This window comes from Zingiber officinale, chromosome 1A (assembly GCF_018446385.1).
Source record: "Zingiber officinale cultivar Zhangliang chromosome 1A, Zo_v1.1, whole genome shotgun sequence".
NCBI classification, from domain to species: Eukaryota; Viridiplantae; Streptophyta; class Magnoliopsida; order Zingiberales; family Zingiberaceae; genus Zingiber; species Zingiber officinale.
The window spans coordinates 44,369,510-44,385,140 of NC_055987.1; the positions used below are offsets into that span (position 1 = coordinate 44,369,510).

General features: G+C 39.4%; 1 long non-coding RNA gene across 1 annotated transcript; it reads right to left on the reverse strand.

Annotated features, from left to right (window-relative positions):
* Nucleotides 1-7,534: 7,534 nt before the first annotated feature.
* On the reverse strand, nucleotides 7,535-7,971 carry LOC122002745. Its single transcript, XR_006117716.1, has 3 exons — nucleotides 7,781-7,971; nucleotides 7,628-7,699; nucleotides 7,535-7,547 (listed from the first exon to the last, which is right to left on the reverse strand). It is a non-coding gene; the product is annotated as an uncharacterized LOC122002745 (long non-coding RNA).
* Between the last annotated feature and the right edge of the window lie 7,660 nt (nucleotides 7,972-15,631).

Genomic DNA, 15,631 nt, shown 5'->3' on the forward strand with positions numbered 1-15,631 from the left:
CTACTTAACAAAACGGAAGAAGATCAGGAATACAACCATAGTAAACAACTAGATCCCAAACTTCAACTAATTAACCTTTACCTTCTTGATCGCTAGAAACCAGAGAAAAGATATGGTCGGAGGCAGTGCTACGGCACGGAAGAACCCCAACAGTGTACTCGGGTGCCGGAATCGGGGGTGGCCAGCGCTACTCGAGTGGCTGGCGTCGGCTAAAGGAAAAAGGTAACAGCCGCAACTGGAAGGGACTCGGTTAGGGCACAAAAAGTAGCAGCCGGCGCTAGGAACTCCACGGCAAGGGCTAGGGCTCCGGGTGGTCGACGGTGGCGCCGACCCTAGGGCACAGACATGCTTGCGGTGGTTCGGCTGTGGCATCGGCGTGCTCGCCTGTGGAGAAGCGGCGTCAGAGGGTCGGCGGTGGCTCTCGTCGTCGACGGCAGAAACTAGGGAAGAGGATGGTCGCCGGCGTCGGCAGAGGAGAGGAGGAAGAAGAAATCGCCGCCGAGCGGTTAGGGCAAAGGATCTCACAAGGAAGATTTCGGGCGTGAGAGGAAAAGGGAAAAAAAAAAAAAAAGGTGCGCGGCTCGGCTGTAAACGGCGACAAATATAAAAGAAAAAGAATTATAAAAAGAAAAGGAAATATAAACATTTCCTCACTTAAATAGGGTAGCCTAAACAGGCTTTTCCGGGCCCCGTTTTTGTCCCCATTAACTCGCCCGTACGAGCTCCGAAAAATTCCTGAAAAATTTCCAAAATTTCCGAAAAATTCCCTTATTATTATTCTCTATTTTTCGGTATTTTACATTCTCCCCCACTAATAAAAATTTGGTCCCCAAATTTTGTTATCTACCATCAGCGAATACTAACAACAGATATAAAGTATAAAATGCTGACGGTAAATTAAATCACATATATCAAGTGAAAAGATGGGGGTATCGAGCTCGGATAGTGTCCTCGAGCTTCCAAGTAGCCTCCTCATCCGAATGATACTGTCATCCGACTTTAACCAGTCGGATTGTCTTGTTCCGCAACTGACGCTCTTTCCGGTCGACAATCCGCACCAGAACCTTCTCATAGGCGACGTCAGGCTGAAAGGAACTGAGATTATCAGACAACACGCGAGCTGGGTCTACTATGTATCTCCTCAGCATAGATACACAAAATATGTCGTGAACACCTGTCCGGAACGGTGGTAGTGTCAGACGGCAAGTTACTGCTCTAAATTTTTCCGAGATCCAGAAAAGTCCAATGTATCGTGGAGCTAGCTTACCTCTGCGACCAATCTCTTCACCACTGTCGTGGGTGAAACTCGTAGAAATACATGGTCACAAATGGAGAACTCTAAGAGTCTCCGACTCCGGTCAGCATAACACTTCTGACAATATTATACCTCTATCATCCTCCGTCTGATAATATGGATCAACTCTGCCTCATGCTGAGCTCTATGAGGTCCCAACAACTGGGCCTCACGGATTCTCGTCTTGATCGACGACTGAGCATCCATGGTAACAAGAATACCCTGCTCGGTCTAACCCTGCTCCTCAATGTCTAACTCGGATAAACCCTGAATCAAGTCTGTGACCACAACTCGGTGGCAAGCTAAAGTCCCTCTGGACCTCTAGCTAAGTCCATCGGCAACCACATTAGCTTTTCCCAGGTGATAGCTAATGGTACAATCATAATCCTTCAGGAACTCCATCCATCTCCTTTGTCGAAGATTAAGTTCCTTCTGAGTGAACAAATATTTGAGACTCTGATGGTCAGTGAGAATCTCAATGTAATATCATGCAGGTAATGCCGCCAAATTCTTAGGGCAAAAATAATAGCGGCCAACTTCAGATCATGAACTGGGTATTTCTTCTCATGCTCCTTCAACTATCGATAAGCATAAAAGAATACTCTACCGTGCTGCTTCAGAACAACACTCATACCTTGTAGAGACGCGTCGGTGTAGAGGACAAATCCGTCCTCTCCAGAAGGTAAAAACCAAAAATCGAAGCCGACACTAGTCTCCGCTTCATCTCCTACAAGCCAGTCTTGAAATCCTCAGTCCAAGTAAACTTCACGCCTTTCATGGTCAGGCGGGTAAGTAGAATGGCAATCCGTGAGAAACCCTCAACGTATCTCCGGAAATATCAAGCCAAACAAAGGAAGTTACAAGCCTCTTCTATAGACTCTGTCTACTCCCAACGATAACAACCTCGATCTCCTGTGGAACCACGATATACTCCTACTGGTGACCGGGTCTCAAACATCTCACAGAAGACAACCAAAATAAGCACTACTGATCTTCGCACCTAGACATTCCCATTGAAACATCTCTAGAACCATGCAAAGATGATGTGCGTGACTCACCGTGGATCCGAAATAGATCCCAACATCGTCCCCAAAGACAACGGAAACCGATCCAAACATCCTGGGAATACCAAAACCATCAAGTCATTAAACACATCTAAGGCACTGTAAGTCTATATGGCCAAAAACCAAGACACATAATGTCCGTATCATAGACATTCCTATCCATAAGATCTCCGATAATAAATCGAAATATCTTATCATCAAAAACATAAATCACCAAAGAATAAATCCTCCAGTGTGAGAGCAACGCTCCATCACAGGAAACACCACATATGTGGGAGCAACGCTCTACCACAAGAAATCCTCAATATGTGGGAGCAACACTCCACCACAAATAATCTGAAATATGTATCTGCAATAAATATAGGAGCAATGCTCCGCTACCAGCAATCCGTGATATGTGGGAGCAACGCTCCACCACAAAATAATACATAAGTACCCCAAGGCACCTAACTATCCACTAGAGGTTGTACAAGATCTCTCTACCACAATTCACTGTAGTTAGCCTAGGCTATAACAACCTAGTAACTAATCAAATCCATCACCAACTCTATCAGCATCCTAGTGGGTCATCCACTGATAGGAAAATTAATTGATGGGTTAATCCAACAAATGACATAATGCAGTCACTCCACATTCTACATTCAGTATAAGTAGAATCATCATACTGCTACCAAAAATACACCTAGCACACATGCTCACACAACATATGTATGATCAACAAAAACCTCCAATTATTATACACCAAACATACTCACAACTCAGGTATATTCAGTATGATACCTCCAACAATACATACCGAACACGTGTGCAAAATCAAAGTAGGTAAAATCAACAATACACCTCAAACAACACTCACATGACATATCTTCACCTATGCCAAGAGTATAACCAACATATACTTTCAATAAAGCATACTAAACCCAGGTGCACTCACATATCAAACATAATCAAAAATATACCTCAGATACCACACCAAACACATATGTACATATCATAACTCAGATTAAATCGACAAAATGCCTCCATCAAAACACCACCGATGTACTTATACTACAACTCGGATTTAATTTGACGAGATATCTTCAATAATAAATCCAGATACATACACCGAACTACATATCTATGATCCACAAGGAACCTTCAAATCATATCAGAACATGGATACATATACTACTTGCCAATGGGCAGTCTACCACATGACTCCTACAACACATAACAATCATAATATACATGTAACATAGACATGCAAAATCAGCACACCAGCTCAATCAAAGAGACCAACCTTATTCTACCAACACTCATGGGCTAACGGTAAATCTAAACAAAATTCATGCATATGATCAAGCATGAATACATTAATCAAAAGCAACCCAAAATAGAGCAGCCTAATCATCCAGTAACAATCCTGCTCTAGGTTCAAAGGAACTAGTATCGGACAAGAAAGATATACACACCATGGTATAACATTGTCAGTCAATGTCATACACTACCAAGACTATATCTAATGGGAAAAATTTTATCATCATAAATCCAAATGTACTCTCCCAGTATACACTAGTAACAATTGTATCCCATAAGTGTTAAGCAATTAGCTCTACACTTCCTTACACCAGCGGGGTCACATATCCCAATGCACTCTCTAAGTTATCCCACCAGATATATATAGTCCACGGTCAAAGTCTTCATGGAATAGGGTACATCGATCCTTTATAACCTATCCAAGCTGAAAATGATTTATGACTAAATCAGTCCTTCCCACGTCAGTACAAAACATGTACCCAAAGGTGCTCTAGATACATAACTAAGCACAAATAACCTAAAGGTTCGAACCTCTAAAAATAGAATATGGCAATCCTCTACTGATCACCCAACAAAACTAAATCATTCATCTACTAACTAATCAAGAATATCTTAATCATCCACAAGCAACTAAGGTATATCTAACCACATAATATCATATGTATAAATGTGTACGACCCAAAAGAAAAAGTCAATATTTAGGAACATCAAGACACTCTCATTTTCATCCTCAAAAATATCAGCCCACATAATATCAGATTAATCAGTCTCTACTCCCCATGAGGGCAAGTTAGCATTCAAAACATCAAATCATTATTTATCCACGAAGTCCAATATCAGAGGAAGCAAATATCAATTTTATCATCGTGTTAACTATCCTTATCCAACCAGATTTATTAAAAATCTCATAGGCACATTCAACCGTAAACTCTCCAGCACCCAATTTATAATCTGATTACCAACCATAATCATCAAACCTGTGAATATCATAAATGACACTCACTAAGTCACCATCAACGACAACCCAAATATAAATCATCAGAATAGTTATCCACTAATAGATCATCAAAACAATTATCTAATAATTGATCATCAGACAACCACATAACATTTACTCTCATAAATCATTAGAAATTAACATATCACAATATCTGATCTCATAATATCCCTCAACCTCAAACCATTCCCAACAATGATCAAACAAGATAACTCCCCAATGAACAATTTTCATCGTATCGGGTACCCTAATATCCAAAAGATATGAGTATAAAAACTCTACTTGCTAAGTCAACAGGAATATCTAGGTATCATCCACTACCTAGCTAACAATAGCAGAGGCTGGTATGTGCCTCCATCTCCTACTAGTAGTAGTAGAAGCTAAAATTACTGGTAGTATGATAAGAAAAATCACCAGAGACTATAATCCTTGATCTCTATTAAGATCAACCATGCTCAATGGCTAACCCATCACATGTAATATGTGCTACAACAATCAAACAGGTACTAAATAAAGAATGCTAATACCTGTCATAAACTAAGAAATTAAACATCATACCTATATGCCGTCGGGAGATGTTCCGTCGCTGTCAGTCCCCAACTTGACCTCAAAAGTTCCGATCGAGAACAACACCGAAAATCCATATAAATCCGAAACGGAAGTCCAAACACAATCGTAATGGAAAAATCCATGCAATCCAAAATAACTACCCAGTTTGCCTCGCAAACTTGGGCTAATCCCAAAAATCCAGGATACCAAAAGCAGGTATCATAATCCACTCTGATATCATTAAATTGGTATCAGTCAAATCTCGAAAATCCGTAACACGAAAAATCAAACAAGTATCGCCAACCTCGGCGCTCTGATACCAAATAAATTTGTATCAGATAAATCTCGAAAATCCAACACACGGAACCCACCAAGTATCGCCAAACTTTGGCGCTCTGATACCAAATAAATTGGTATCAGGTTATCCCAAATATCCCGAAATATGAAAACAAAGATCGTAAAACTTATGCTCTGATACCACTAAATTGTCACGCCCCAGATAAGTCCCTGTCCGAAGAAATTTCGGCAGCATCTCCCCTGTACGACGGACAATCTGAAACTTTCTACATACATAAATACCTCAGCCACAGGCGGCTGGAATAATAACAGTAAATAAAACCAATCACCACGCAGTTTAGATAAGTATTCAGTCTCTGGCTATCACAACCACGCAGTTAATAAAATAAACAACATAGTAATACTCTGACTCGAAAACAACCCTACTCAACTACACTCGTAAAGCCCAAATCCGATTTTTCTTACCTCTTCTGCCGTCCAGGCAGGCATGTAGTAGTATAAAATCGAAAACAAATCCATCAACGAGACAAACTATATAATATCTAAGTATTCAACATCCAAATCCAAATATAGTCAAGTGAGAATCAAAAACAATACAAACGATAGCAAATAGCTGGAGGTCTGCAGGGGACTAGCAACTGGAACTCCCTCCTGACAGCATCAACCTGAAAATAACAACAATGGAGGCGGGGTGAGTCCAACACTCAGCAGGTACAGTTGATATGCAAAGTAAAGAAATAACACCTAGCACTAATCATGCGTACAGTCTCCTGATGAATAAAGGTAAATGCCAAACTGAAGTAAGCAGGAGAGAAACTGTACTAACCAGGACCTGGGTATAAAGACAAACAGACCGAGTGGTATAGATATCCTGTATGCATGTCAATTAAGATATCCAAGCAATGTGCAGCATATAAGTGCAACAAACACAAACACAAACAATAAATGCATCATGCATATGATGCCAATGTCATGGTCACCCCTGACGCCAGTCAGCCGACTCACAACAACAGTGGGACCGAGTGGGTAGGGCTGTGACGACCGTGCACTCTGCATCACTACTCCTGATGAGTGACCGAAGTGGACGGGATGCTGTCGGAGTACATACATACTCCTACCCCAAATCATAAATGGGGGAGCGCAATGCTCTCAACTCCCGGTACGCTGTGACGGGGAGGGATCTCTAACGTGCTACACGCTGCGTCACACTACCCATGAGCGGACCAACGGAGCACCGGAAGAGCCAAACTGACGTGCTACCACGCTGTGTCCCGCTACCCATGAGCGTCACAACGGAGCACCGAACAGTGATGAAACTGGCAAAGTGCTCGACAATAAAGGAGCAATCAATCACTCAGCATGCAATCATGCAAATGATGCATGTCACTAAACATGGTAATATACTAAACCAATCTCTGGACATATCATAATGTGCACCAAAGCGAATGAATCATATCAAGGTATCTGATCATATAAGGTATCAAACCTAGGTCCTGACATGGTAAAATATGGTTATATCGCTACCCATGAGCATGTGGAATCAGGTACATATCCATACAAGATGTAAACAAACAATCAATCAACAGGTAGCATGTATTGGGCAGTGATTAACCGAAACAAGTAAGAAACACAATTAATGTATCTTGTTAATTTAATTACTAAGCATATCAAAGACAATAAGTCAAAAGTACCCGCCTCCGAAAATAGAAAAGATCGTATCCGAAACAGATCCCTCGTCGAGACACCGTCTCGAGTCACAATCCTGTGATATCAAACAGACAATGTATTTAGCTATATAGCTAAATAAAAATCTCCAAAACTATTTAATACTCATATCCATTCCTTAATTCAACACATATACCTAGGTTAACATTAGTTATTAACCTATCTGTCAATCATCGACAAAATGATCAACACACTCATAGCAATGGCTCCTACATTGAAGTCAATATCCCTAATTATTCAACCATCAAAGTGAACACAAAAACTCACCAAGAAATAGGGATTCCTCAGTTGATCAAGGTCGGAGGTATACGCTGTGATACCGCTGTCCAATCATGGTTAAATGCCCAAAAATTAGAAATCCATTACCCATCCCCTATTTCAGCAACTAGGGATAACACTTACCTCAACCCACAGTCAAAGTGGATTGCTGCCGGAAGAAGTAGATGCTGGCAAACCTCCTCACTCACTGAAACCCTACTTAACAAAACGGAAGAAGATCAGGAATACAACCATAGTAAACAACTAGATCCCAAACTTTAACTAATTAACCTTTACCTTCTTGATCGCCAGAAACCAGAGAAAAGATATGGTCGGAGGCAGTGCTACAGCACTGAAGAACCCCAACAGTGTACTCGGTTGCCGGAATCGGGGGTGGCCAGCGCTACTCGAGTGGCTGGCGTCGGCGGAGATGCTAGGGCACAGAGGAGATCGGGGCTCGGCAGTAGCGCGGAGGAAGGTCGGCGGCAGAGAAGAGGCGAAGTGGAGAAGGCCGGGTGTCAGAGGGTCGGCGGTGGCTCTCGTCGTCGACGGCAGAAACTAGGGAAGAGGATGGTCGCCGGCGTCGGCAGAGGAGAGGAGGAAGAAGAAATCGCCGCCGAGCGATTAGGGCAAAGGATCTCACAAGGAAGATTTCGGGCGTGAGAGGAAAAGGGAAAAAAAAAAGGTGCGCGGCTCTGCTGTAAACGGCGACAAATATAAAAGAAAAAGAATTATAAAAAGAAAAGGAAATATAAACATTTCCTCACTTAAATAGGGTAGCCTAAACAGGCTTTTCCGGGCCCCGTTTTTGTCCCCATTAACTCGCCCATACGAGCTCCGAAAAATTCCTGAAAAATTTCCAAAAATTCCGAAAAATTCCCTTATTATTATTCTCTATTTTCCGGTATTTTACAAATGGATCTCAAGTGGATTTTACTTGGGAGTCTAGATTGGATCATGAAATGTGTCAAAAGGTTTAGAGATGGATTTGAGTCTCAACCTTAGGGAATTGATACACTTGGGTTGTGTTTCATGCAAGGAAATATGACATTGGGATCATATTGCATGATAATTTATTTTGGATGTATAGATGTTATATAAACCAATGCTAGGGATGCATTGTAGTTTAGTATGAGCAAATACATCAAGAGGAAGCCAAAACTAGGACTTTAGGTCACGGTTCAATTGAACCATTTAGCTAATTTTGGGTTTTGTGTCAATCTTGGGATTGGTGATAGATACATTTTTGAATATATTTTTTCCAAGTAGACATGAGTAAAATAGACCTCTCCACAAAATTTGGAGATTGTTGAATGTCTGTGGAATTTTCTATGCATTTCTGAAGTTGGGTTCAGAATGCTATTTGGGTTGAAAACAGTATGCCAGTTGACTGGTACAGTTACCAGTCGACTGGTAACAGTGTATTTCGAACATAGAATGGTTCTGTGTTGAATTCGATAGGAGCAGTCGACTAATACCAGCCTGAAACTATTTTTCAGCATTGGTTGTGACCAAGTCAACTCGTTTAGATGTATGAGATCCATGGGGGATAAATACACGAGTTTAAGGTCAATTTGGATGATAATTTTCGACAATTGGGAGATTGTTGGAGCTTTTTAATGTTAGGCAAAGGGGAAGATGTAAGATTTAAGTAGGAAAACTTTAAATGTCTTTGCATGAAATTCCTAGCTTAAAAGGGAGCATAGGTGTAGGGGGAGCCTTGGGATAGGTTCCAATGCACGTATGTATTTTTGTTACAGTAATGTAAGTCCAAGTGTGTAGCCTTGGCAACATAAGTCCATTCGGCGGTGTAAGTCCCAGTGTGTAGCCTTGACAACATAAGTTCATTCGGTGGTGTAAGTCCAAGTGTGTAGCTTTGACAAAATAAGTTCATTCAGCGGTGTAAGTCCAAGTGTGTATCTTTGGCAACGTAAGTCCATTGTTTTTAGCATATTGTTTTGCTATTATATTTTCCCTAACTTAAACGTATTGTCAAACATCAAAACGGAGGAGATTGTTGGAGTAATCTCAATGGTCCGTACAATCATGTGTTTTGGTATTTGGGCAAAGGGTTTAAGTTAAGTTCACCCTTGTATTTGATATGTGTATTTGAGTTGTGCATGTTTGCAGGATACATATATGACTCAGGTTGATGGCTTCAAGTTCGGTGAAGTATGGAGCATCCGAGGGACCGTGGACAATGCAGCAAGCACAAGGGCTGAGGGAAGCGACTTTGAGGCATACGTGAAGGATGACATTGGGGCGAGCCGCAGGCTTGGGTGCATTCGAGGGACGAGAGTCAAAGGAAGTAGGCTCGAAGGCAAGAGGTTAAGACTGCAACGAAAAGTCAAGTGAGTCGTAAGGGTGAGAGCCCGAGTGTTGAGAGACTGTACTCAGGGTACTAGTCGACTGATGTAAATAGCAGTCGACTGTAGCAGTCGACTGATATAGTCGACTAGGAGCGAACAGAATGCTTCTATTCGCTCGGCTAGTGTGGAGCAGTCGACTGGTACTTTCACCAGTCGACTGGTATCTAGCCGTTGGGTTGTAACGGTTAAATCTCTACATAGGGTAGTCGATTGACACTTTCACCAATCGACTGGTAGGCGGGGTTTTCCAACCCGTGACCTATATAATCAAGGCTTGGATGACGAAATTAGTGATGGTTAACCCTAATTAGTAGTCAACTAGTGCCCTAACAATCTGAGTGCTCTTGGCCGAGTTGTGGCGAGGTTTCTCCATCGACAAGGAGGATTGTGCTAGCCGGTGTTTCTGGAGATTAATCTACTGATGGATTGAGGGATCGTCCACCTTATCGGCAGCCGTGAAGTAGGAGCAAGTTATCTCCGAACCACGTAAACGAGTTTGCTAGCTGTTTGTATTTCTTTTCTTAATCTTTAGTTTGTTTGTTTTGTATTATTCCGCTACACAAACTAACAGTATAGGAAGCTATCGATTTGGGGGCATCGACTATTCAAATCTCCTTCTAGCCGGTCATACAAGATCTCCTACAACAATCAATTAATTATTTTTAATGATTAAAAAAATTAATTCGTGTTAAAAAAATTATTGCTATCAATATAATGTGTCAAATTGATATTTGAGAGTATGGATATATCAATCAACTTAGATCACGAAAGTTCGGAATAATATAAAATTAAATCTTATTTATTCGTCAAAATATATATATATATATATATATATATACGCAGAGGTGTTAGGCTGCAGTGCTTATGTTGCGGCATCGATGCGGTTTCATCCACGTCATACGCGAGCTGACGAAAAAAACATTTCCTTGCTTTTTCCATGTAAAGGGCGAGAACAAAAAACCGTAGCAGAGAACAAACGCGCGCCCTAGCAGAGCCCTTCGCGAGCCATCGCCGCGACCTCTCCCTCTCTTCGCGAGATCTCTCTCTCCCTCAGTCGGCCCTAGCTCGCGAGAAGTCGCGAGCTCTCCCTCTCCCTCTCTTCGTGATCTCCTGTCGCGATCCTCTCCCTCTCCTCACCATCTCCTGCCGTGAGCCCTAGCAGAGGTCTGTTAGAGTGTATACTAAAAGCCTAGCTTTTGGTATAAACATTTATCTAGAAATAAGAATCACATTGGTCAAATGTCTACATTTATGATAAATGTAGTTGTTCAATTAATTTATATTGTAGATAACATGGTGTGTGGTGTCACACACAGAAGATCATGTTATCGGTTTCCTTATAAATTATAAACAGTAGCTCACGACTAAAATGGAAAGGAACAAACCATTGGAAGGTCGTAGTGTAATTATGTATTAGTTTATCTTAACTATATAATTACACTAGTACACTTAGAGTGTATTGAGTAGGACCATTAGAGGTCGTTTCTTTTATACTGACTTTATAAAGAAACAAAGACCTCAGTTATTATGGAAGTGTGTGCTCTTAATCCTAATATAATAACAAGCACATATATTTGATATTTATTTCTTTAATTTATCAATGGGTGAGATTTAGTTCGATGAATCAATAAGCCCGATAAGTTGGGAAATGATATCACTTATAGTGTGTGTTGTTGATTATAGAAGGAAACTGTGTCCTAGTGATCTAGGTTGAGAATGTCCCCAAGAGGAGCTCATAAGGATTGTCATGTTAAACCTTGCAGGTGGACATAGTCCGACATGACGATGAAGTTGAGTGGTACTACTCTTGAGCTAGATATTAATTAAGTGAGTTGTCGTGAACTTACTTAATTAGTGGACATTTGTTATCTTAAATACTGGAGACTAACATACTCATAATAAGAAGGAGCCCAAATGTAATTTGGGATTGGTGCGTAGTTCAATAATAGTTCTTTAGTGGAATGATTATTATTGATGAAATTAAGTGTGTGTTCGAGGCGAACACGGATGCTTAATTTCATCAGAGACCAAAACCAATTCCTCCTCTCGGTCCCTATCGTAGCCTCTAATATATAGAGATTTATACCCACCGATACCCACCTTCTTACCCATCTAATGGGGGCCAAGCTAGCTTGGAACCCAAGCTAGGCCGCCAAGACCAAGTGGATGAGTCAGTAGGTGTCGGCCCAAGCTTGGATCCCAAGCTTAGGTGGCCGGCCACTAGAATATTAAAAGGATTTTATTAAAATTATTTCTTATGTGGATATCATGATTTTAAAAGAGAGTTTAAAATTAAAATTTCCTTTTATAACTTTCTACAAAAGATTAAGAGAAGAGATTAATCTCTTTCCTTATTTGTAGATTAAAAGGATGGTTTTAATTTTGGTAAAACTTTCCTTATTTGTAAATCATCTACATGTTTAAAGAGAGTTTAAAATTTGAAATCTTTCCTTATTTGTTGATTAAAGGAGGATTTTAAATTTTAAGAAAACTTTCCTTTTTAACCATGTTCATGATTTAAAAGAAAGTTTAAAAATTAATAATTCTCTTTTATTAGTTTCTACAAAAGATTGAGAAAAGATTTGATATCTTTCCTTATTTGTAGATTAAAAGAGATTTTAATTTTTAGAGATAACTTTCTTTTTATCCACATGTTTAAAAGAAAGATTTTAATTTATTAAATTTCCTTTTTATAAACCAATCATGAAGGGATTAAATTATTGAAGAAATTTTATAAATTTCTGGAGACAAATTAGGAAGTTTTAATTAAAACTCTCCTTGTTTGTAGCTTTGGTGTGGCCGGCCATATAAATTGAGAAAAGGAAAATTGTTTTAATTAAATAAATTTTTCCTTTTCATGGCAAAAGAATTAAGGAAGTTTTTAATTAAATTTCCTTATTTGCCAAGACCAAGGATTATAAAAGAGGGGGTAGAGAAGGCTTCATGGTGAACAACCTCTATTATTTTCTCTCCCTCTTTTCCTTGGTGTTGTGGCCGGCCATCATCTCTTCTCTTCTTCCTCTTTGTGGTGGCCGAAACTCTCTATTGCTTGGAGGTCTTGTGGAGGTCGGATACTACTTGGAGAAGAAGAAGAAGAAGGAGAGGAAGCTTGCATCTCTTAGAGCTTGGTTGGTGTTTTTCTTCTTCCTTGGTGGAGCTTTCTTGTTTTGGCCGAACCTAGCTAGGAGGAGAAGAAGGTGCTTGGTGGTTTCTCATCTCGGAAGATCGTTGCCCACACAACGTCCGAGGTTAGAAGAGGAATACGGTAGAAGATCAAGAGGTTTTTCTACAAGGTATAACTAGTAATTTTTCTTTCCGCATCATGCTAGTTATTTATGGAAATAATACCAAATACAAGAGGCTTACGATTCTAGTATTTCGAATATGTTTTCGGTATTGTGTTCTTTTGTTTTCTTTCTTTTCCTTGTGATTTGATTGTTCTCTTTGGTTAACCTAAAGTTATTTTAGGAAATTAAATATTAGCTTTCTATTAAAGGTTTTGTCTAGTCGGTGGTGGTTGCTCCCATATCCAAGAAGGTCATGTGCCTCGCCACGTCAGTACTGGGAACCTTTTATGGAAATTAATATTTAATGGAATTAATAACTTAAGGAGACTTGGGTCGAACGTGTTAAGTTCCGCAGGAGATCCAAGTCAAAACCTAAAAGAACAAATAGATTAAGTTTTGGATCAAACGTGTTAAGTTCCGCAGGCGATCCAAAATTTAATTTAAAAGAACACATGGTAGCTAGGAAAAGGTTCAGACCTTTGTACAAAATTTTTGTACAGTGGAACCTCTAGGTTTTCCGAGTAGCAACCAACAATTGGTATCAGAGCTAGGGTTTTGCCTCTGTGTATTTGGTATTAGTTTAATTATGCACATGTCATACATAATTTAGGCAGGATAATAGTAGGATGTGCTAACTTTGTGGATGCAGGATCCAACTATTATGGCTTATAGTTATTATGTGTGTGATTGGACCCTTGGACATGTCAAGGGCATTTTATTGTGTGTGCATGATTGTATTATAAAATACAGCAGGAGTTGTATTTAGTTTTATTAGGATTTTATTTTTGATCTAGATACATGTACATTCCTTCGAGGAATATAGGATCGAAAATGTAAAATTCTATATATGTCACGAATCGAATCTTGCAAGGCGTGGAACCTTTTGAGGACCAGAGGCGCAGCGGAACAAGGAGCAAGATGGATGCGACAACTAGACCCGGTGGCGGTGGCCAAAGATGGCAGCAGCTAGGGTTGGTGACACACGGAGGACAACAATAGATAAAAGCCATAATAGTTGAAAATTAGATTTTCTATTTATTGCTTTTATATTGTGTTGTGTGTGTATGTTAGTATACATAGACTAATATAGTTAAAAATTCCTCGTTTATAAATAACTAAGTGGGAGAGAGATTTTTAAATAAATCCCCTCTTTGGTTTCTTGGTGTGGCAGGCAATCATCATCATCATCTCCCTCTTTTGTTTCTTGTGTGGGATCATCATGATCATCTGACTTCCAATTTGGATGACGAATTTAAAGGCGTGTGATCTTCCCCAACGGAAGGGGCATAATCTTATTAATGGACTTAGTGTCAAGTAATGGTATACACTTAGGCATGTCTAATAGTATCCTCCCCATCGGAGTCACTGCTATTATTTGTGTGACCGAAGAAAACCAACTATTAATTTGTCAAATAAAAAGGTTGACAAGATAATAAAATTAAAAACCCCTCTTACAAATGTTTGATTTTGTATACGTCCACACTAACGTGGCATACAAAATTCACGATGTTTGAGGTAATTTTATTTGTCATAAAGATTTATTGACAAGATAATTAATGGGTAAAACCCTCCTCTTACAAATGTTTAAATTTTGTATACGTCCACACTAACGTGGCATGCAAAATCCACGGTGTTTGAGGTGTTGGTGAATTTAAATAATATTGTTTGAGGAATCAATGTTATTTTAAATTCAAAGAGTTTTGACCAAATATTTGATCAAAGACAGATCAACTATTAATTTTATTCATAAAGTAAAGTTGACGAGATAATAAAATTAATGAATAAAATCTCCTCTTCGATTTTGTATATACAAAATTCATGGAGATTTTAAGGAGTTGATCTTGACCAAATATTTTTGTGATTCTTAGGATGTTTGTCAATCCCTAGTAGACATACTATAGAAAAAGACTTAGTAGTCCCAATTGTAATGATTGGAAATAGGACTTGGACATTAAGGTAGACTGTCTTCTTAGAACTAAGAACAATTTAGGTGTATTTAATTCATTAGTTGAAACATGTCTAGTGGTGTTATCTACCAGAACCTGGAGTGTAGATACAAGATGCCATTAATCATGTCTGCAAAGAAGGGTTCCAGGAAACCCGACAACTAAATGAAAAGTAAATCACCGTCCACATGAGCACTACTGTAAAAGTGGTAGTTGTTGCAGTGGGAGATGTTTATCCTTTGATAAGAATAAAATATGGATTTTAAGTAATTGTCTTTACGTACCAAGTTTAGAAAGAACCTGATTTCAGTTTCTAAACTATTATAGATATTGTTTCTATTTTGATAACAAAGATGTTATCAAGAAAAATAAGGAAATTATCTATTCTGGTATGATGGTTGACAATTTATAATCCAATAACTCCCACGATGCAACAAATGGAAATTAGTAACACATCTTCTAATTTTAAGAGAAAGCAACCTTCAGAAAAGAACCAATTATATCTTTGGCATCTAAAAGCTAGGTTATACTTGAGTAGGATTCATT